Source organism: Lygodium microphyllum, chromosome 9 (assembly GCF_053477565.2).
Source record: "Lygodium microphyllum isolate KBCC chromosome 9, Lygodium_microphyllum_v1.1.10, whole genome shotgun sequence".
Lineage (NCBI taxonomy): Eukaryota > Viridiplantae > Streptophyta > Polypodiopsida > Schizaeales > Lygodiaceae > Lygodium > Lygodium microphyllum.
Genome location: NC_141143.1, coordinates 69,156,404 through 69,180,183, shown reverse-complemented (window position 1 = coordinate 69,180,183; position 23,780 = coordinate 69,156,404). Strand labels below are relative to the sequence as shown.

The following is a 23,780-nucleotide window of genomic DNA, read 5'->3' as shown; positions in this document are numbered from 1 at the left end:
CCTCTTCAACATTACCAATAGAAATTCTGATACTCGGACAAGCAGCATACATATCACCAGAAGTATTGTTGGCGGCTCTCATGCGCCAGCCATGCTCTGCATCCATAGGCCACTTGCCACTCTCATAAACACCTCGAGCAATAAGATTAATCTCAGAACCATGATCAACTAAAGCGACCAATGGAATTTGTTTCTCTCCAATCCTTACCACTGTCTCAGTGGTTGCTCTAGCCCAATGACTTCGTGAAAAATGGCTGCGAGGAATGAGAATAGGGGTATCATCATCTTCATACTGCATAGGCTGAACTATTTTCTCCAATTGCGGATTAACAGAAGCATTCTCAACCATCACTGCATCATCATGCTCTTCCCCAAGAGCTCCATGCCACAATCCCTGTAAAGCAGGTCCTTCCATCGCATGTCGTTTCCTCCGCAAAAGATCCTGCATCTGATCCTGTATTTCTCTTCTAGCAATCCCAAGAGCCTCTCCAACAGTAAAAGTAACTTCACTATTCAAAATTCTTTCATGAAAAATCTTACTCATATCCGTTTGCATATCAAGGTCTGACAAGAGCTTGAATCCTGGCTCTTTTCTTGGTTGCCTCTTTTCTTTCTGCTTGTCTCCCATTGGTTGATCAGAACCTATTTGAGCTGGAGAATTTGACATAGGTGGAGCTGTAACAGGTGGTGAAACAAAGTCACCCCCTCTAGTCTTTTTGGAGGAGCTAGGACCCTCCTCATCTCTTCTTCTCTTTTCCTCAACCATGGCATCTAAACCCTACGTTTTAGCCATATAAGCAAAAATAGAATACCTGTCAACAGGAGAATCCCATCCTGTTTCTCCTCGGATGCTGGAGCCCACACAAGTCATAGTAGATGCTTGAACTTTCCCTCTTCTCACTATCTCCAAGGTAGAGGACCATAAAGCAGAGTCTCCATCAGATTTCTGCTCAAGTTGGACTCCAAAAGCTGAAGCATCTCCTCTAACACTCACATAAGCTGATCACGCAGCCATATCATCAACAAGCTTCTTCATACCTCCCTTACCAAAGTTCATGTCAAGAGGAGTGCCATTCTCTGTCAGCCATATCTTCCCATCTTGTCCCCAGAACACTACATTCTTCTTACGTGCTTCCTGAAAAGCATCACAATCTCTGCAGTGTTGGTGCTCTGTACTATCACACCAAATACATCGTCGCCCTTTTCTTTGACCAGCTGGAAAAGCAGTCGCTGGAGCAGGTGCTACAGCAGGTACTGACATAAGTTGCTCCTTTAACTTACCAACTTCAGCTTTGACTGCTTCAATCGTCAAATCCGCCAAGCCTTTAATAACATCATCTACAGATAAGGGCACTGGAGCAGCAGGAACTGGTGGATTCACAGCAGGAGGAGTAGGCTTAGGCAAAGAAGTTGCAGCAGGGGTAGAAGAAGAAGTCTCCAAGGATTTTTCAGGAACTGATCTTGTATTACGATGCAATCTTACTCTCCTGCGCTGCTTCTTAACAAGAGCATTCACAGCATCAATGACATGTCTCCACTCAGTCTTTAAACCTGAATCAGTAGCTTGATCTTCCAAAAGATCATCCAACTTTTCCTGTAATTCAGCATTTGCAGCTTGTAAAAATAACTCCACTTTCTGCATCTCCAAAGCTTGTTGTTCAGTCCCATCCAACTGATCATAACGGCTTTCAAACTCTCGCAGAAGAGCGGTAACAGAAAGTCCCTTATTAGGCATAGAAACCCATGCTAAAAAATTCCTGCGATTCATAAGACCTGTATCCTCCAGGAAATATTCATCTTTTAATGCCTTTTTAAATTCAGCCCAACCTGCATGTGCTTCTTGAATTTCTGCAATTCGACCTTCAAGAGCGTGCACCACGATCCGCAAGAAGTACGGCTCCAAACATCTTAAGAAACCCCAAAAAACTTCATCTTTTCTTCATACAAATGCAGGTAAGTTGACACTTGCTGGCCATTAAACTGCTTCATCTCCTGTTGGACAGCTTTCAAGGCATCCATAGCATCACTGTCACGTTTTGCATGAGCTTGCTGCTGCATAGACATGGTAAATGACTGAAACAGGTTCTTCATGACATTATCATCTGTCATCTCTTCTTGCGAGTCTCCCATCTTGCTGAAAAGTGACGCAGCACTTTCACATCAGGTTCACCAGAAATGTCGTAGTGTTCACGCAAGGGCTGCAGAACACGAGGTTCAAGATACAGCAAGAAATGAGGCTAACAAGAAAAACTCACTCAAATATTTGATGCCAAAGTTCACTATATTCCTTGTCAAATGAGTTACAAGAAGTTCATATTCAGAATAATTTGAAGTTTCTCATAAACTGTTCACATTCAGGTTTTTGAAGACAGGGTACGTAGGTTTGAGGAGACTTGAAGAGTTCTGCTGGAAGAATTCTACTGGGCAGTAATCCCTATGAACAAATTTTCAGAAATCCTTTCAATGCCAATACAATGAAGTTCTATGGGCATCCTGATGCTTCCTCCTCATCTCCTCCTCGATATTGACATCTTGCAAAATTATTTCTTCACACTCATCAAGTTCCAACTCTCTCATTTCAGGCTCAGGCCTAGAAGGTAAGATTCCCTCCAATGCACGGCACTGTTCTGGGTAAGAGAACCAGATTCAGGAAAATCTACAGAGAAATGAATATAAAGCTTTCCCTTCATAAAAGGATCCCTGTTTCCTGTGTTGTGAACCTCAAAATGGAGGAATCTTTATAACCAACCTCAGACACGGTAGGGATAAACACAGTTAGCTTTCCTGTATTCTCGTCTAGTTCATAATGTGTTGCATTTCTTGGGAAAAGCCCCTTTGACAATCCATACTTCTGCAATAACTCTGGTAGTGGTGTCTGCATTTTTCCACGTAATCTGTTGTACAACCGTTTTGCACCTTCTTCAACACTATTTGAAAGTGAGTTAGCATCGTCTCCGAAGGATGAGAACTCCTACTTGGCGCGCCTGGGAATAAGCATCTGCCGATGAGTATTGAAATGGAGGCTGACCATCAGTTTTGAAAGATGTCGGCTTACAAAACTGGAGTTTCTTAAATGTGAACAGTGTTGCTATTGATCATGAGAAGCATGTCCCTGTGAGGAATGATCGGGGATGTCATCTATTTGCGCCTGGGGAGGAAGAAGCCGCTGGCTTTGGTGAGGAGATTGTCCATCGCTAATGCACAAGCCTCCGCTTCTCCAGAAGGACAATCGTTCACCTCTCTGTCTCTTTTGAGTTAACTGAAAGGAACGAATGCAAACCACCTGCTTCCCAGCAGCAGTTTTAAATCTGAGCTTAATCTGCCCTTTATCCTCTGTCTTCCTGTGTGTCGATCGATTCTCTGCAGCGCACTCCCAATTGTTTTTTTACTCTAGCTTGATCCCCTCCTGTACAGTATTCCCCTTTTTCGCAATTCAGCCGCAATCCCTTCAGCTTTTTCCTTTTTATTCTCAGAATGTCAATCTTTTTGTTTAATCGGTGAGTGAAGGTCGCTTGAAGATCATGGCTCCACTATCTGGGACGTCCGAATTTGAGTCCTGTTTTGATGAGCGCAGAACGATCTTTGAGGAGGGAGACGAAACCAGTGAGGAAGAAATCCGAGACATCGAAGTTTTGATTAACTTGAGATCCTGAACCGCAGAGAAGAGCTTATTGATAGTCTCCGCCCTTTGTCCTTCGTCCTTGTCATCAAAGTTTTGTTGCAGACTTCCTCGATAATCACTGATTGGCCTTTCCTTCTTCTGTCTTTCTTCAGATCAATCCGTCTACTCCCATCCCTTCTGTTCCCTGGTGGCCTATTCTGGTCGCAGACGTCAACAACGGCCACCATAAAAGTCCTTAGGCCGATGTACCTCTCTAAGACTCTGTTTTCTTTGAATTGGATATATTGCCCGTCATTTTTTTCTGCTAGCCTCCATCTTTTTCTCCGTGTAATGAAAAGCAGGATTGTTGAATATAGCTTCCCCCAATAAGTTGAGCACTTTTCGCCTCCCCTTTTGCTCAAACAATGGCCCTTCTTTTATCTTGTTCCGCTTTCTCCACTCTGAATTTACCTCTCTCAGCTTTCTGAGCAGCCATCTGTTTTGCTTCAATAGCAGCTATAAACTCTTTACCAAAAGTAAGGTTAATAATTGAAACATCATCAAGTGCAATATTGAAATTTGCAGCCCGCTGGGTAAGAATTTTTCTTATCTCTCTGCTAACAGCCTCACACTGTGTTATGAGCTGGTTGCATTATACTGTGCTACAACTGCCTTCAAGGTCTCATAAATTATGGACGGTAAAACTCTTTCATTGTAATTGGTACCCAAGGTCTCTGACATCAAAGATAATCGGTCTGTCGACCCAAGGAATCATCAAATGGATTCCTTCGGGATAAACCTTCTCTTTGATTCCATAATTCCCTGCACTTTTCTTAGAGATCATCATTGAAATTATCAGCTTGATAATATCCTTTGGCATCAGTTTTTCATCTTTTTCTAAAACACACACATCATGCATCCAAAAAAAATCGAACACATGCACTAAGGGAATATATACATTGGATGCGGATTATCAAAATGCTTCACACACACAATGAATCACACGTAGAAAATAACACAAATGCACAACAAAAGAAATGGAGGTGTATACGACTCGGATGCGCAGCAACACGACAACGTGTCCACTTGTATCTGCACAACACGCCTTAGCAGTCCATCAGAAAGGGTATTTAGAAAACTCCGCCTGACACTCCCATGGAATGTTACGGGTTTGTGATCTAGGGCTTTCCGCGTCTGCCACGTAGAGGAAGTATTCCGGCCATTCCCACTTAGGATCGACCTAAATTAGGGTTTTCTTTATTGGTCATTTCCTAACAGCAACTAGCGTCAGACCCAAGCGAACTACTTTACGCAGAAATGCTACGTCCGAAGCGGATTCATGCTGCACTTAGTTCAAGGAGAACGGGAAATGAGAGGGAGGCAAAGCTCAACCTCTCTGGCATAAGGCATAGTCCCATTCCGTTCCCCTAAAATAGGTAAATCGGGTTCAATCATAACTCTAGGCCAATGCTTTTGTTGTTGGTGTTCTTTGACGATCTTCCCGCTGTCCATTGTGATTTGAGAAAAGTTATCGGCCATACGGGACCACCCATCCGTAGGACGGACCTATGGCCCATCCTCCGCACTTTCCTCGGGTTGTTTTAGTTATTTAATTACCTAACACATTAGTTGGACAAGTAACAACCAGCTTCTTTAATTAACCCGTTAGGCACTAACAATATCAGACAAGTTCCTTATTAACAGGTTATCATATTTATCTTTGAAATACAAAGAGTCCAGCCCGTAGGCTTATCCAAAATCCGCCCGAAGGCTATCCAGCAATCCACAGGGATCACTAATCCAAGTTTCCACTCGTAGACTAGTATGCGGGCCTCGAGATCCAATCCCGAGTCACGTTAGCCTCTTGTGTAGGGCTCGGAAGGCGAGGGATTTACGGCCAGATCCCTCCTGGCACCCAAGCATCCTCCTGCTCCAAGTAGCGCTCAACCGAGAGACCTCTCACGGTGGGTTTGGTCCACTTTCCCGGCGCGGTCAGCAACCCCCTTGGTTAGGGTCAGGTAGGTAGTCGGGGGTATTTGAAGCTGCCTCTCCCTTCAGGACTTCAACCTAAAGTATAGATATCCATTTATATTTTAATTCATTGATCAAACAAAGCCAAACAGTGCTCTAAAATCTGTAGCAAGTACAAACATTTCCATTGATCGTTTTTATTGGCAAACTGCTAAGGAATGAATCCTTCCTTTAGAATGCATCTAGCACTCGATCCGAGATGACTTGCAACTTGACAAGATTCCCTATGTCCTGGGTTAGGGCGTACCCTATTAAACCAACTTGGTCAAACCTTAAGTTCATTGGCTACTTCAGTTTATCCTGGTCTTTAGTTTCCAATCAATCTTCTTTACTCAAGAAAGACTACTAAATTAGGATGATTATTCATCCTCCTGCAAGATAACTTGTGTAAGGACATGCCAACTTCATTGTGAGAACTTGGCCATTCCCTTGTGATCAAATCACAAGATCATATGACTCTGCACGTTACTCAAGTGTCGCATCGAACTATGAGACTATGGAGTCACGAAACAATCTGTTTCAGGTTCTTTAAGCTAATGTCGTTAGACCTAGGGTTTCCAAGTTTTATCTTTGTAAGATTCTCAGGGACAAACCCTAGTTCACTGTCCCTACATTCAGTGAATGTGGGCAAGTATTTAAGGTATAGGCGTTTCTTGGAATTTAACTCATTCCAAACGAGTATTCCGCAGTTTAGGTGTTTTAGGTTTATGCCAATTTGTTTAACTCTAGAGAATAATTACGGAATCATTTCTACATGACTTGTTGTCTATGCGTAAATTGATTTTTCAACTCTAAATTATTGATTTGAGGTCAAGCATAGGTTAGGTTAAATCCAACTAATCTTCCTATAATCTTGCGAATAAAATTCATGCCAACAAGCAACCTTTTCCTTGATAATTTATGCAGTTGACAAACGATAATTTCCTAGATTTATGCATTGTAAGAACCATTTCATGCTTTGCACTTTCCATGATGATTCATTGCGAAGAGGATAGGGGTTAATAGTGCGATATGCAGTTTATACTTCTAGGCTTAAACGAAGTATACTATTTTAATGGACAATAATCTAGTTTATAATTCATTTCAATGCATAAAGCTATTTGCTAGAAATGCATTTATGCTTTCTTTATTTTGCATGTTTCATTAAAAGTATTAACGACTAAGTTCCTTCGTCGTGAGCATCTAGGAAAAAAATATATCCTATTTCTAACAATTAACCTTGCATGATTGAATTACAACAATATCAAAAAAAAATTAGAAAGGAAAACCTGGGTTTGGGGTGAGATAACCACGTGGATGCTAGGAGACGACCCTCGCGTGGCTGCGCCTTGGACTTTCTTAGGAGGCATCGCAATTGTAGTCTTTCGGACGTGGAAGCAGCTTTACAACTCCTCTTTGGAATTCCACCATCTCTCCCTTGCACCGTTCGTCGAAGTAGTTTTAGAAGGCTTCCTCCTTGAAGTCGGGAATTCGAAAGGGGTGTTTCAGAATCTTTCAGGACTAAGACCCATTAAGTCATGGGGAAGGCTTAATGGCCTTTGTAAGGACTCGCACGAACGGGGAATAACAAGGTGTGGAATCCCTTACGAGGCTTTTGAGCAGGAAAGGAAGGTGTTAAAAAGCCCTCAACACTCTCTTCTCTTTTTCGAGTGGGGGGAAAAGAACAAAGCTCCAAGGGTAATTTGCATGGGGTTTCAAGAGCACAAAGGAAGGCTTAAGGGGGTTTTTACGATAGGGGATTTCAAGATGCCTCAGGGGAAGGACCTTAAGGAGGATTTAAAGAAAAACCGGGGAGATAAGACCTTAAAGGTCAAAACCCTTTTATGGGGGGGGAAAAAAAACCCTAAGGGGGAATTTTTAGGGGGGTACCTTCAAAGCCCAAGGAAAGGGCTTAAAAGAGATTAAAAGCACGAGGGGGGGGGGGGGGGGTAATAATAGGACCTCTAAGCCCCACTCTTATTGGAGGAAAAAGGGGCTTATAGACCTTTAACACGAGGGGGGGGTAATAAGAGGCACAAGAAAGGGCCCTTGGAAGGTTTGACGACATGGGTGTTGAGATATCGAGCTCCACTCGTGATATGCTAGGGTGACCATTGTGCATTTATGTCACTGACTTGTTAGCTGCAGATGCGGTTGGTACACCGCCCATGAATAATAGCTAGATGACAGCTATCCTTATCTACTCTAGTTCGTGGCTCAGTTAGTATGCCACCTTAGTTAGTTGAGTTTGGTTTGAGACCCATATATAGGGTTCTTCTATTTCTTTGTACTAGTGTTCTTTTGGCTTACACAACTAAGAAGAGGAAAACTGTTTTCAGCCTCCACCTGTGTGTATATTCCCCCATTGTGCAAGCAAGAAAGCTACAAGTGAGACTCCTTCCTTCTCTCCCACAATCTTGACATGGTATCAGAGCCTAGTTCGTGGTAAGGAGCTCAAGAAAGCAAACCAAGTTCGCGGCATTCTGGTAAGAGGACCAATATTGCTTTCATTTTTCGAGTTTGGGAGCACAGGTAGCATAGCCGGAAAGTGCAAGAGTGCATTGTCTCAGATTGAGACGCCCTTCGCGGTGTAGCAAGAGGGCAATATATGCTGCGGGAGAGGGCTTTAGCCCATGGTTGCCCTGTTTTTTTGATTCAAGGCCTGTTTTTTGCTGTGTGACCACTGTTCTACAGGTCGGTGAAAAGTTACTATAGAAATTGCATCATATGCCTGTGCGCAGAGACATTGGGAGTTACAGAATCATCCTTGTTGCCTGTTGATGAAAAATCGTCACTAGGAAGTGACTGTGTGGTCAAATACCACTTTCGTCAGTTTTGCAGATTTGCCCTTGTGAGACTGAAGCTGTGTTTTTTGTAGTGACAGAATTTTTTGCAGTGTTCTGTAATGGCATCTGATTCTCTTTCACAGATTGTCACTGAAAAGCTTGACAAGAACAACTTCCAAGCATGGAAGTTTAGAATGACGAATTTCCTTATGGAAAAATGATATTGGAAATTCATTGCAGGAAACGAAGAAGAACCAGTTCTTCCTGATGTTCCCAATCAACAACAAATGTAGGCATTTAAAGGATGGCATGAGAGAGCCAGAAAAGTTATGTACTGGCTATCTATCAGTATTTCAGACTCTATGATTGTGCATATTCAGGATGCAAGTATGCCAAAGGAGGCATGGGATACTTTGTCAAAAATGTGTAGCACAAATACGCAAGCCAGGAAAAAGCAAGAGTTGCACAATGTGCAAAGAGAAAGTATGAGCATCAATGACTACCACATGAAGGTGAAGAAGATTGCAGATGCACTTGCTTCCATTGGGTTGCCAGTGGAAGATGATGATTTAGTTTCTGTGACCTTGAATGGTCTAGGAAAGGATTATGCACAGTTTTGAACATCATTTCCGTCCGTGAAAGATTTCCTGATTTTGAGGAGTTGATTGCTCTTCTAATTTCTGAGGAGCAGAGAAATGGTGGTGCATCTTCTTCAAGAGGAACTTCAAAAGAAGTTGTCTTCTACTCAAATGCTGGAAGAGGTAGAGGCAGAGGTAGAGGAGGCCAATCTGGAGGCCGTGGTAGAAATCAGAATATGTAGCAAACTCAAGAAAACCAGTCCTATGGAGGAGGACATGGTAACTCTAGAGGCAGGGGGAGCCAAAGAGATCGTGGTAGATGGCAAAGAGGCCAAAATGCAAACATCAATGTTGAATGCTACTACTGTGGTAAAATGGATCATATGGCTAAAGACTGCTATAAAAAGCAGAATGACATTATGAATGGAAAATTGCAACAAGGGAATTATGCATCTTCTAGTAGACAAGGCGATGACAGAAATGAGCATTTGTTTATGGTGCAGCACATGACCCATTTTGTGACAAGGGCAAAAGAAAGCACCGATATGTGGTATGTTGACTCAGGTGCATCAAACCACATGACAGGTCATGCAGAATGGATGTAGGATGCAAGGAAAATGGAAAAACCAAGATTTGTGAAGATTGGTGATGATACTGCACATCCTATTGTACACATTGGAAAAATTCCTTTGTCTATGCAGGATGGGAAAAAGAAATACATGTCGGATGTATTTCATGTCCTGAATATCACAAAGAATCTGGTTTTTGTTGGTCAAATGGTTGAGCAGGGCTTGCAAGTCAGATTTAATTCTCATGGATGCTTTGTTGAGGATATGAAAAATAAAGGTCGCTTGATAGCAAAAGGAAAGAAGAATGGCAGAATGTTTACGTTGGATGCAGACATGCCTAAATTGAGTGCAGCAATGTTTGCACATGGGACCGGTGTAGTTGCAGATATTGATATCTGGCATAAACGCATTGGTCATGTTAATATACATCCACTTAAAACAATGCAAGCCCAAAATATTGTTGCAGGATTGCCTAAATTCAAGGTTGCAGAAATGCATAAGGTATGTGAAGCCTATCAATTTGGAAAACAGGCAAGGAAACCATTTCCTAGACATGTTCAAGAGAGTAAGAAGCCATTGGAATTAATCCACTCTAATGTGTGGACTACTAAAGCTGCATCTATTGGAGGCTGTTATTATTTTGTCACTTTTATTGATGACTATAGCAGAAAAGTTTGGGTGTATTTTATGAAAAAGAAAAGTGAAGTGTTTGGGCATTTCAAAACTCTTAAAGCTATGGTTGAAAAAGAAACAGACCTGCAAATAAAATACCTAAGGTCAGATGGAGGGGGAGAGTACCTCTCAAATGAGTTTGCAAGGTTTCTACAGGAGCATGGCATAAAGCAGCAATATTCATGTAGTCATACCCCACAACAAAATGGAATTGCAAAAAGGAAAAACAGGAATATTGGAGAGGTATCTCGTGCCATGCTCAACGAAAAAGACTTGCCAGATTTTTACTGGGCTGAAGCAGTTGTTACAGCAGTCTACATAATGAACAGGACTCCCATTGTAGCAATACATGGGATGATTCCAGAGGAGAGGTATACTGGTAGGAAACCAGATATTTTTTATTTGAAGATTTTTGGTTGCATTGCCTATGTTCATGTGCTAGATGAGTTGAGATCCAAGTTGGATCCAAAAGCTGAGAAGTGCATTTTTATTGGTTACTCTCTGTAGACAGAAAGGGTATAGATGCTATAACCCTTCTACTCATAAGTTTACAGTGAGCAGAGATGTTCATAAGTTTACAGTGAGCAGATATGTTGTTTTTAATGAGATGAGTAGCTGGTATAAACTAATAAATGTGATTGATGATGTAGATTCACAAAATGGTAATGCTACACAGAATTCACAGCAGCAGTCACAAAATATTAGTGGACTTGGAGTGTCCTCTAGCAGTGGTTTACATTCTTTGCCATGGACAGGCAGATTGAGATCAAGAGAATCTCCTCAAAACAATACAGATAGTGGTATGCAGGTTTCACGAAAAGGAAAAGAGAAGGTAGATTAGCCCATGTTTGATGTGAATGCAGGTCACTCTTATATGGATGGTGAATCCAGTGGCTCAGAACAGAGCATTGATGATGAGTTGGGTATTCCTTCTATTGTTACACCTGGAGTAAGAAAGACCAGGGATGTTTTGAGAGCACCTGGGAGTGAACCTACTTTGCGCAGGTCTACCAGAGCTAGGTATCCTGTGGATAGGCTAAAATATGATGGATTTACAGCCATTCACTATGCCTATATGGTCAAAGTGATACAGGAACCAGAACCCACTTCTTTTGAGCAAGCCATGGGAAAAGAAAAATGGGAGAAAGCCATGGATGAAGAAATGGATGCCTTGGAAGCAAATGCTACATGGGAATTGGTACCTTTACCTAAAGATAAGAATGCAATTGGTTGTAAGTGGGTTTATAAGGTGAAACATAATGCAGATGGTTCTGTGAATAGATACAAGGCAAGATTACTAGTCAAGGGGTATGCACAAACATATGGCATTGATTATGAAGAAATATTCAGTCCGATTGCAAGGATGGCAACTGTAAGAGCAGTCATTGCTATGGTTGCATCAAAGGGATGGTCTTTACATCAGATGGATGTAAAGAATGCCTTCTTGCATGGTGATTTGCAAGAAGAGGTCTATATGGAGCAGCCACCAGGTTATGTGCATGTTGTTCATCCTGAGTTTGTTTGCAGGTGTGGGAGCTTTCGCTCAACCACCAATACCCACGGACCGCTTATTGTTTCAAGCATTCCAAGCGATCTCTAATGGCTATCTCTCACCTAGCCGACATGCCGTCAATCCTACAAATGCAGTGAACTTACCTTGATGCTCGATCGAGTACCCTCCTCTCTCTTGCACTCCGGTAGCTCCACGATTCTAGATGCTAGCTCAAGCATCCTCAAGCCTCCTCCATCTCCAAGCTCCATCCTCCATAGCCGCGCGCGAAAGAGAAGAGAAGAGAAGAGAAGAGAAGTAGAGAAGAGGTGATGGTGAAGAGCTTCACCCTCTTGATCCCTCACTCTCACACACACTCACTCCCTCACACTCTCACACTCCCTCTCTCAAGAGCACACACAAGCAAGAAGGGGAGAAGAAGAGAGGAAGAAGAAGACTAGTTTTGCCACACCCCAAAGAATGAGCTCCTCATTCACTTTTCAACTTTATATACAAAACCCTACTTCCCTTTTGGGCGGTCATCCCCTTTTCCATTTTTTACATGGCCGGTCATAGCCTAGGCCCTGTTTTCCATTGTCCTTTTATCTTCCTAGCTTCCTTTTCACCGCCCTTCTACATTTACAAATTGCACGGGTGAGAGCCCGCGGGTGAGAGCCCGGCGCACTTTTACAAGATTTTAGGGTGCGCCTTTTTATTCAAAAATGCGCCTTTCCCTTTTTGTGTTTGCCTTGGACTTTTAAGGTTGTCCTTGCACTTTTGGCCTTTTCTCCTTTTCTTTCTTCAGTCGGGCTACCTTTTTTCCGCCTTTGCCCTACGTCTTTTCCACTTTCTTTTGCTTTCTTCGTGTTGGGGTTAACATTACCCCCTTCCTAGACGAGTGCCAGTCCCATGGCACTCATTGTCGTAGGTAGCAGGTGGTAGCATGCACCGAAGACTTGGGGGACAAGGACGCCTGGGGCGTGCACTGGTGACCGGCACACGTGGGGGTTTGTTGGGGATGCTGCCTAGGACGATTCTTTGCGGGCTTGTCGGATGTTGAGGGGGCAATTAGCGTTGGGCGTTGATGAAGAACGAATGACACTTTCGTTGTTGTCGTCAACACCTGCAATTGAAAACCTCTCAGGTGGTCTCTCCCTAAGGGTAGTGCTAGTCTTCTGTATTGTGCACAAGACATATTTTATTAGTTTGGGAGACAGGTCGAACTCTAAGTAAGCTGAGAGTATTGTCCTACACTTGAGAACCCAAACTGTGAATATAGTTCAGTGTAGGCATTATGTGAGTGCGGTGCTTGTGCATACTGAGATATTACTTAGTTAGAAGACTGGTCGGCGTGGTGCCTTGTAGAGCAAGGAGCTATGTTGGTGAAAAAATGTGTTAATGAGAAGATGGAGTACACTTTTGAAGATTGCTGGAGATGTCGTTATGGGTTTTCCATTGTCGTCGAAGCTTTGCTTTCTTTTTCTTTCTTTCTTTCTTTCTTCTTATTCTTGTTCTTTTTTCTTTTTTTTTTTTGCCATGATGAGGCGTGTACATGGAGGCAGCGGTACAAGGCATAACAGGAGTTCTACTCCTCATCATCTGAATAGTGGGTAAGGGTGGGTGGGGGGCGGGGGGCCTTGTTAAGGAATTTTCGACTTAGCAAGTAGCCCTTAATGTGGAGGCGGGTTTTGAGGGTGGTGGTAGAGAGAAAGGGGTGGTTTGCACTGGGTGAATTTGCTGTCATTCATGTCTTCGAGTAGTGCACTAGAGAAGGATGGCAAAAGAGTAGCACGCATCATGAGGCGAGTCATGGTGGTGCTGTCTATGGCGTTGGGGTCAAAATAGAGGGGTGGGAGGTGGCGTTCTTGGGGTGCAGGTTCCTGATGTACTAGGATCCTAATTAACCTAAGATAATTACAGGTGGTGATGAATGCTGGGTCCGGCCAAGAGGTGAATTTGTTAAGGAATTTATCTATAGAGCTGTACAAGTCGGGAAGGGTGAAGAGGAGAGCGTTCCTATGGGAAGTGGTATTGGCATTATAAATGATGGGGAAGTCGAACCTGCCGTGGATGGACGGGTTGAAGTCCACTCCTACCCTTCGAGGATACAGCATAAAGGTGGGGTCGTTCCTCTTTGAAGGGAGGGTGTTGCAAAATGCCATCCACGCTTCCAGGTTGATGTAAAAAATGCACCTCCTCCAGGTGGGTTGGCAATTATAGCCTTCCACTGTGCAAGGTACCTGGAGGACTTTGCCTTGCCAAAACTCACAGTCCTCGGCTCCCCAACCAGTTGGGTGGGCCTCACGCTCTGCTAACCATTTGGCCTTGAGCCTGGCCCCCATGGCAATGACATCCTCCACTGAATGGGCAGCACCCTATTCAAGGCAGTGGGAAACTCAAAGCGCAGATCGAAGGGGTCTCGGTTATACTCCTGCTGTTCCCAGATAATCATTTCGGCGCGGTATTCAGCAGGGGAGTCTTTGGTGCGCAGTGGAAGAGGGGCAGGTTGTTTCTGGACAGGTCTAGCCTTCAGCTTTCTTCTTGCCTTCTCCACCATCTCCTTTCTTCGGTTGGTTTGGGTCTCTCTTCGCTCGGCAGATGTGTCAGGGGGTGGCACTTCGGCTTGTTGTGGTTGAGGGGGTGGTGGGACATATTCCTCTTCCTGAGGCCCCAGGTCAAGCTCCGGTTCACCCCCTTCTGCTTGCTCGTCTTCCTGTGTTTTCTCCTCCGTGAAACCAAGGTCGTCCATCTCCTGTGCCGTCAGGCCTACTTGTGCCAGATATTTTCTCTATTCTTCTAGGCTCTGCTGCGGGCCTCCTAGCTGCAGCGGTACATGCAGGCCCACAATGAGAGCTCTGTGTGCAATGGTTAGCTTCCTCTGCAGCTGATCATTGGCTTCATCTCCTTCTGATTGGGTGGCGTGGAGCAGCGTGTTGAGAAAAGTGCGTTGCTGAGCTATCATAGAGAGCTGGGCTGCCTCTGCCTGATTCTCAACCAGCACCCTGTCTCCTTCGGCCTTGGCTAGCCGGCGTGCTAAGTCCCGTACTCTCTGCTCATTATGATTGGACCATTATTTTGCCCTTCTCTCCATATCTTCCAGGCTTTTCCCCTGATGGAGGGTCATTGCCATGAGTTGTTGTTGCCAGGCTTCGAGCTCATGGTGCAGGCGGGACTGCTCTTGGTGTTCCTCTGCGATCTGCGCATTGAGTTGGTCCAGCTTTACTTGCATCCTGCGCACCTGTTCTGCCCTTAATCGATCCAGCTCTACAGCCTCCTGTCTAATTTTCTCAAGCTGACTTTGCGCTTCCAGGTTGGCTGCAGATAACTGGTCATTCTTGCGCTGAAGGTGGGCAGTTGTCTCCCTCTCCCTGTTGAGACGCTCCATTAGGATTTTCCTTCTTCCCTCCTAGGTAGCGTCGCACTCCTTCAGGGCTCTTAGCTCTTCTGCCTCCTTAGTGCTGGCCTCCTCCCTAAGCACAGCGATTTCCTTTTGATATTCTGTTATCTGTTTCACTCTGTCCAGCTGGAGGGCGGCTTGTGATTCGGTTTCGCTGCCAGCTCCTCCACAGCTATCCTCCTTTCTTGCCTGGCCATTTGCAATTGTGCGAGCAGCTCCTTCACGTAGTCATCATAGTGGCCTGCTCGAGGTAGGGGGTGGGACATGGTTGTAGTGGTGGCAATCTCTTCCACTTTTTGTCTTTTCACTTCCGGCCCTGGCTCCAGTTCGGTCGTTGCTGCTCTTTTGGCACTTGAAACTGGGGTGGCCCCGGCCGCTTCCCTTGCCAGCTCCCTTTCCACCAAAAACTGCAACCAAGTGACCACGTTGCTTTCATCGATTTTTGGGGTGTGCCCCTGGGTGGCGGTGGTAGGGGGTGTCACCATGAGGGGGGTGGCTTGCATGGGTGGCACGAGGAGAGGGGAGACTGGCCTGACTGGGTCTTTTTCTTTTCCTTCTGCAGGAGGCAGGTGCACAGTTTTCGGCACACCAGTGCTGGGACCGGGTGCTTCAGGTTGGTATGGACTCCCTGCTCCTTCCATGTCTTTTCTTCGCTGTTCCTCGATGGAGCGACGGGTCGCCAGCTCCAAATCTTCTTCTTCCCTCCTTCTCAACTCCTCCTCAGCCCTCTTTCTTCTTTCCTCCTCTTCCTTTACCGACTCCCTTTGGGCCCATTCGAGCTCTTTCTTCTCTTTTCTCCTTCGCTCCTCCTCTCTTTTTCCGTGCAGGGCTTTAGTCCGTTGCTCCGCCTTCCTTTTTGGTGTGGCCTGGGGTTCTCCCTCCTCGTCGGTGTCCATTTCTGTTTCAGCAGACTGCTCTTCCGCATGAGGCTGGGACTGCAACGGTGATTCGCCACTTTTCTCGTCATCTCCCTGTTTGTATTCTCCCGCTCATCCCTGCCCTATCGCTTCGTGGATGATCGCGGTGAGGGCACCTCCAAAACCTATGGTGGAGGCCTTGGAGGATGAGGCTTTGCGGGTTGATCGAGGTGAAGGGGATTCTCCTGCTACGGCCCTTCCTCCTGTTGCCAGGGCCTTTGCCGAAGCCTTTTCTTACGAACCCGTTGAGGTTCACCTCATCCAGTGATTGAGCAGCGATGCTTTCGAGTAGAGATACATTGATTCTGGACATGATGCTATTGTACCGCTGACTCGAAAACAGGGTATGCATCATCTTCGCCTGCAGTTGAATCTCTTGATTGGGGATGTCTGCCAGGCTGACTCCGTCGTTGGTGTGGACCTTCACTTTGTCCATTCCCAACATGGCATAGACGTCCCTTTTTGGTTTCTTCTCCACCTTGTTTGGAAGCCCTAGTGCCCTTTCTATTAGTTCGGGGGTCAATTCGACCTGCACTTGTCTGGTGGCTTCCCTGTCCCGCACCGTGACGGTGCCCCTGTTTCTATTGAAGGTGCGCAGGAACTCGACGCACAGGGTGTAGTTTATCCTCTGGCCCACTGCGTCCAGGTACCTTTGTAAGTGGCATTGCTCTATAATTCGTCGTACCGCTGGTTCCTCAACGACCATGTCTTCCAGGTTGAATATGTGGCGGAACTTCAGCTGATTGAACTCTCTTGTTTCCACCGTGAGGCCGTACCACACTTGTTCTTCCTCCGAGAAGGGGAGTTTGCCAGCTTTGTCTTGACTTGCCATGTTCGCCACCTACACATTCAGTCGATTAACTTTTTAGTATTTTTTGGCAACCAATTTGCTGGACGACCACAATCATAGCAGATTTTATCGTTCATAACCCTGACTTTTCCTTTCAAACTTCTATCACCTATTTTTGTATGGCATTTCAATTTTGAGCCTTTTCATGCTTGGTTTACTTTTTAGTTTTAACCCCGTTTACTGCCCCATCCCCCTCATGGAAAAGAAAAATCCGTCCCAGGATTGGAGGTTGTGGGGCCAAGGCGTTCATGTTTATTTGTGGAGGAGCCAATCGTAGAAGTTGGGGTTATATTCCAGGTGTGCAGCGCAGTCCAGGTCACAGGGTCGGATGTCTACATGGGTGATGTACGTGAGGACATCTGTGAGAAAATCACCGGAGTTGACCCGACTTGCGATGTGGAGCTCTTCTTTTGTCAAGATGCGGTCAAGATAGGGGTGCCCTAAGATATGATCGTCGTCCATGGTCCGACCTCGAAGAGTGGTTAACACTCGATACAAGTAGGCGCGATGTAGGTGGGATCGTACTCAGCCGTTTTGATGGCTCGGCGTTGGTCATTATGCGGCATCCATCAACTTCCCATTTCAATCTAAGAGCGTACCACTGCTTCAAGAAGGGTGATTCCGTATCCACTAGGTGGGACAACCTTGCTTTCTCTTGGCTAGTGATGGCAGACGTCGTGCGTGGGTCAAATGATCTGATGAGGCGTTGCTTAATGGCTTGCTCTTTGGAGAAGACCTCATGAGCGAGCAGCTCAGCGGCGGAAGAGCGAGAAGCTTGTGCAAAGGCAAATTCAAAAGTCCCCCAAGAGCAAGGCATATTGTGCATGTCAGTTGCAAGGGGTTCTGCTAATAGTCCCAAGTCCAGGCGATCATAGCTGAGGGCCAATGCAACAAAGGTGGCATCGAGCTGTTTGATGCAGTCCACCACATCATCCCCCGTGTCCTCTGCGAGGTCAGTGGCCAGCGTTAGGAATGACTTCCGTTCATAGGAGGGCTTAAGGCCGGTGGGTGGTTGGGGTTTGCTGGAGCTGGAGGTTCTGACAGTACAGAGCTGCAGCTGGGGCCCGTTTGAGTCAGCAACCCGGGCGTTGGATGGACGGATGGGTCGGGTTTGATCTTAGGGGCTATGCTACTGCGCGGTCAGCTGGGTTGCTGAGCTGCGGGTTGGGTTGGTTGGATAATGCCACTTGTGGTGATGGCCGTTGTTTGGGTCGTTGGGCGTGTGTGACGCCCGTGGGTTGACTCGCAGAGGAGTCGAATGACTGGGGTGGGCCCTGCGATTCGTGGTCTTGAGGTGTCGGGGGACAAGGCCTTGAGGTCGACGTAGAACTAGGGCTTGTGACGGTTGGGATTTTGGGGATCCACAGCGAGCCATTCCGCTCATAGTAGCCTTGTGCACGCAGGAGGACTTTAGGGACCCATATTTGTTTAATCACGCGGCACTTGCGATGATGGCGTCTTGGTTTCCTAGGTTTAGGTTTGTAGGTGTTCCGCAGATACGCGCGTCTAGTTCTAGACAGTTCTCGAGGCTTCTTAGGTACCCATTGCAAACAAGTCTGTTGGGGTTTTGCTTTGGGTGCGGCGGGCCGCGGTGCGTGGGGATCTGGGTGTGGTAGATATGCATGGCCCCCCTCCTTAGTCCTAGGTGCGGCTGTTTCTATCGGTGGCCTCGTGAGCGGTGATGGGGTTACGAGGCCCTTGCTGAAAGTCGTGACAATAGGCACGCTCCCGATCGTTAGGTGGATGCGTTGCGACTCATAATCAACATTGCAATGGGTCTGCTTTTTAAAAGTTCGCCCGAGCAATGACTCTGTGCTTGCATCCATGGCATTTGGTAAGACATAAAACACCATGGGGATAATTTCAGTCTCGATAGAAATGGCGACTTTGCACGTGTCGAGGATCGGGTAGGATTGAGTCCCGTATGGGTTCAATCTGGCTGTTGTGGATGAAGTATTGGTGCGCCAAGCCGGGTCCAATGCTCATGCGTCAAAATGTTAAAATCCGCCCCCTCGTCAATCAGGGCGTTGAAGGAGCACGTCTGCTTGGCCATGACCGTGATGCGGAGGTAGGCGGGTTCTACAGGCTCCTCCTCATTCTCGTAGATTTCCGTAATTGTGGCTACTCTATTTTGACGGGTGGTTCTACCATTGGTGGTTCATGCAGCGGATGAGTGGGTGGATAGTACTTCTTGATTCGACTGCCATTGAAGAAGCCCATTCCCTCACCATCCAGTGTTTCCAGCTCGACATTACCAGTTCAGCTGATTGTGCGGACCTTAAAGGGTCCGAGACCTCTGAATTTCATCTTTTGCTTATGTCCTTTAACTGAGTAGAGGAGCACTAGGTCACCCTGCTCAAACTCTCATTGCTTGACATGTTTGTCAAACCAGCTTTTGCATCAGGCTTTCTCACAGATAAGTGCGTGGGTGGCTAGGAGACGAACTTCTGGCAGGCGTTCTAGCTCAACCAAGCGTGGCGTCCATGCTTCCTTCCCTTCCCATCGTTCTTGGAGTGCTATCCTCAGGCTAGGGACGAAGAATTCTAATGGGAGAATAGCTTCAGTCCCATAGGTTAGCCTAAAAGGCATTTGACCGACGGCTGTCTTATAAGCTGTTCGGTAGGCCCACAAGGTTGCCATCAACTTGTTGTCCCAGTCACTTCGTGAGGCTGAGACTACTTTGGTCAGGACAGTGATGAGAATTTTGTTGGTTGATTCAGCCTGGCCATTAGCTTGAGGGTAGTATGGTGAGGATTTGCGATGGATGATGAGAAAGGTGGATAGGAGATGGGCTATCACTTCGTTGATGAAGTGCGTTCCCTGGTCACTAACCAGTTCGATGGGGCAACCAAAACGCGAGATTACTTACTCCCATAAAAACTTGGCAGTCGTCCTAGCGTCGTTTCTCCGCGTGGCTCTCGCCTCCGGCCATTTGGTGAGGTAATCCATGGCCACCACGATGTACTTGGCTTGTGAATATTGTGTTGTGGGGCTGACGGGTCCTATGAAGTCAATCCCCCATTTTTCGAAGGGTTGGCGCGATAACACGGGTTAACTCCATCTGATCTTTACGAACCGGGATCTCTGTCTGTTGGCACTCCTCACAATGCTTGACAAATTGTGTGGCATCGTGGAAGAGTGTGGGCCACCATAGCTGGGACTGCAACACCTTTCATGCTATAGTGTCCCTGCTAAAGTGTCCTCCTGCAATACCGTTGTGCGCCTCTGAGAGCACATCGTGCATCTCATGCTCACATACACATCTACGTAGCAATCTGTCTTGCCCCAACCTATAGAGCTGGCCTGCAATCAGCTGATAGGGCTGGATTTTCAGGATTAAGCGCTTAAGCCGTGCCCGTTCTATTGGTCGTTCGGGCAGCCCATGGTCGAGCACTTGGACTATGTCGTCTGCCCAGTATGGTGTCAGATCGGCCCTGAATAGGTCTCTTTCACTGGACACATGGAATAAGTGGATGTCCGGTAACTCGTCCATGATGCCTTGTCCAGCAGCTTCTCCTGTGGGTATGCGGGACAGATGGTCAGCCATGTAATGTTGTTTTCCCTTCCGTACCACCACTGAGAAGTCGAACTCTAGGAGCAGGAGAAGCCATCGAGCTATACGTCCTGTAGCACAAGGTTTGTTGACTAAATAGAGCAGGGCTTGATGGTCTACGAAGAAGGTGAAGGGGGTGGCCAGTAGGTAATGCCGGAACTTCTTCACGGCGAATACCATGGCTAATCCCTCCCTTTCCGTTGTTGAATAATTCATCTCTGTCTCAGTGAGTTGTCTACTAGCAAAACTCACTGGGTAATCTAAGTTATGCTCACCAGGTTGGCACAGCACTGCCCCACGGAAAACTTAGAGGCGTCGATGTGTACGTGAAAAGTCATAGTCCAATCTGGGGCTCGTAGGATAGGTGCCGTTGTTAGGGCTTTTTTCAGTTCCTCGTAGGCCCGTTGGCATGCTTCAGTCCACTCGAAGACAATTAGCAGTTTGTACAATGGCCTAGCGATCAGCGCGTAGTTCAGTACAAACCGCCGATAGTATCCTGTGTGACCTAAGAAGCATTGAACTCCCCTGTAATTACTTGGGGGTGGAAGGTCCACGATGACCTTGACCTTCGAGAAGTCTGTGGCAATGCCATTCTTGGACACCACGTGTCCCAAGATGCATCCGTGCTTCACCCAAAATTGACATTTCAGGGGGTTGAGGGAGAGACGGTACAAGCGACACCGTTCAAAGACCGCGCAGAGTTTGTCGAGATGTTGGGTCCAGGCCGAATGGACACACAGGTCATTGACAAAGACCTCTAACTCCTTGCGAAGCATGTCCTTGAATATGGTGCACATGAGGCGTTGAAAGGTGGCGGGGGCATTGGTTAGCCCGAAGGGCATGACTATGTATGCAAAGACGCCCCACTCAATGGCGAAGGCGGTCTTGTGCCTATCTCCAAGATGCACTTGCACCTGATTGTACCCCGAGAAGCCATCCAGAAGTAGGCTTCCTTATCTGCCACCCTCTCAAGCATGTGCTCGGTGTACGGTAAGGGGTAGTTGTCTCTCTTTGTAGCGGCGTTTACTTTCTTGTAATTGACGCACACTCGAATCTTGCCGTTTTTCTTCATCACAATGACTATGGGTGACACCCAGTCTGTGTGCTCAATTTCGTAAATGAATCCGGCTCTTATCAGCTTGTCGATTTCCTCCTTGACAGCATGAGCGTGCTTTGGATTCATGGGGTATGGTCGCTGCTTGACCGGCGTTGCATCCGTTGTCATGGGTATGTTGTGAGTCACAACACTCGGATCTACCCCTCGTAGCTCATCTAAAGACTAAGCAAATACGTCCTGGTGCTCCCGCAAAAGAGTGACAAGACTGGACTCTTCTTCCATGGTCAAGTCCTCGGTAATGAACACTGGTCGGGGTACTTCCCCTTCCAGGGCTAGGATTACCTCCTTGACCTTGGCTAGCCCTTCGATTGGTTCGCTGGTTTGCCCTTGGCGCTTGGCACTTAGCAGAACCACTACCCTGTCCCCTCTTTTGAATTTCGAAAAGCGCTTAGGGAGGTCTTATGGCTTCCTTTATTCCTCTGATCGCGCATCGTTGGGACACTTAGCCTCATTCTGCCGTAACCGTCTGCGCCTCAGGTGGACAGGTAAGTCTTCCTTGGTGCATCTGGTCATGGGTGGCCTAGGGATTTCTGGGTCACCATCTGAAGTAACTTCAGATTCAGAGTCAAATTTCCCATTTTCACTAGAGGAGGTGGTCTCCCCTGGTGGCCACAGTTCGGATGGCGATTCGGTTCTAAGCATTGCTGCCATTCCTGGTTGGGCCAGGCCGGCTTGCTCAAAATCCACAGCTCCCAACTATTCCAACCAAGCACGATCGCATTTCGTACACATGACTCCTTGGTCCACTCTAAGGGCCGGTCTCGTCTGCGGCTTAGCATCTGCCCGGATTTGCTCAATTTCTCGCCCTTTGGTGTCGTATTCTATGGTATCCACCTCACCCTCACTTCCTTCATCGAAGGATTGGCAATCTTCGTATTCGTCACAGGAATCTGCATCGCTAGACTGCTCATTGTCCCCCAAGGCCTGCTCTGCCTCTTCTTGTTGGTCGGGAACCAACGCCCAGTTGTACCTGAGGTTCAATTCATGTACCCTGGTCCACTTCCACTCGGGTTCTTCTAAGAGGTCCTGGAGAGGCTTGAGATTGGTGGCTGTGTTGCGTGCCAGTCGGTCCGTTAAGTGCCCCAGTATTCCCTGGAGTTCCCTCCTGTTGGTAGGCACTTGGAAAACGACAGGCTTAGGCCCTTCATGGAGGCTTGCTGCCATCATGTAGACAGGTGTAGGAAGTGTTTCTTTTGGCTTGCCAATTGTTTTGACAGCCTACTCGTACGCCTCATGATCTGAGAATGACAGGTCGAGTGTAGCAAGAACGTGCATCCAATCCCACTCGTCCTCTGGGCATGGGATATAGTTAAGGGCCCATAGGGTTCCTTGTCCTGGGTGTTTCCCTTGAGTAGAGTAGAGATGGCGTTTAGGTTGACTAGCGAGGTCTTCCAAGTGTCCATCTCTATTCTCACAGCGTTAGTTCGGTTGCCCAGGAAGATCAGGCTGTTACCCCAGTCTTCAATAACTCTAGCATTGCGCATCTAGGGTCGACCCAATAAGATATCATAGTCCACTCCCTTCATGACAATAAAGTCGACAGAGAACTGGACTCCTGCAATCTTCACTGGCCAATTCTTCAAGACCCCGAATGGTTTCACTCGCATACCGTTTGCTAGCGTGACATTAAATCAAGCAGCTTTGACAGGCGGGTTTCCCCACTTCTGTAACACTGCGTGGCTAAGCACACTAACCCCAGCTCCTGTGTCTACAATCCCCTTCCTCAATGCGTCTCCCAGGGCTAGGACTAGTAGGACTGGGTGCATCTCCGAGCCCTCCCAGAAGGCGTTGACGTGCAAGGATTTAGGCCTGGAGTGTAGCGTCAAACTTGGCAAGTGCGTTTCTACATCCTGGTCTTGAGTATCTGCCGGAGCTTGCTCTTGCGGTCTCTCGACCCAATGCTTGAGGTCCTGCCATAGGGCAGAGTGCTACCTAAGCAGATCTCCCAGGCCAACCGTTACAGGGGTGGTCACTAGTGTGGTCAGGAGATTGCTAAACACTCGTCCTTCCCTTAGTTCAGACTGTCCGGGCCAATGGCCGCGGCTGATCTGCGGGTCTGTTGCGTCTAGGCTTGGCCTCGACGGCACTGCTTGTGGCATAGCAGCCTCGGAGGGGCAGTGATAGTGGCGTGCTCATGCTGGAGAGATCATCAATCTCATCCTCCATGATGGGTTCAACATCCTTGAGGTGTTGTTGAGCCTCCCTCACCCATTCCTTCACCTTTTCTATGGCTTCCAATTG

The 23,780-nt window shown here is 46.8% G+C and overlaps 1 pseudogene; it reads right to left on the bottom strand.

The window, feature by feature from the left end:
- Positions 1–3,913: 3,913 nt before the first annotated feature.
- LOC148031149 (prohibitin-1, mitochondrial pseudogene) lies at positions 3,914–14,454 on the bottom strand (annotated as a pseudogene).
- Between the last annotated feature and the right edge of the window lie 9,326 nt (positions 14,455–23,780).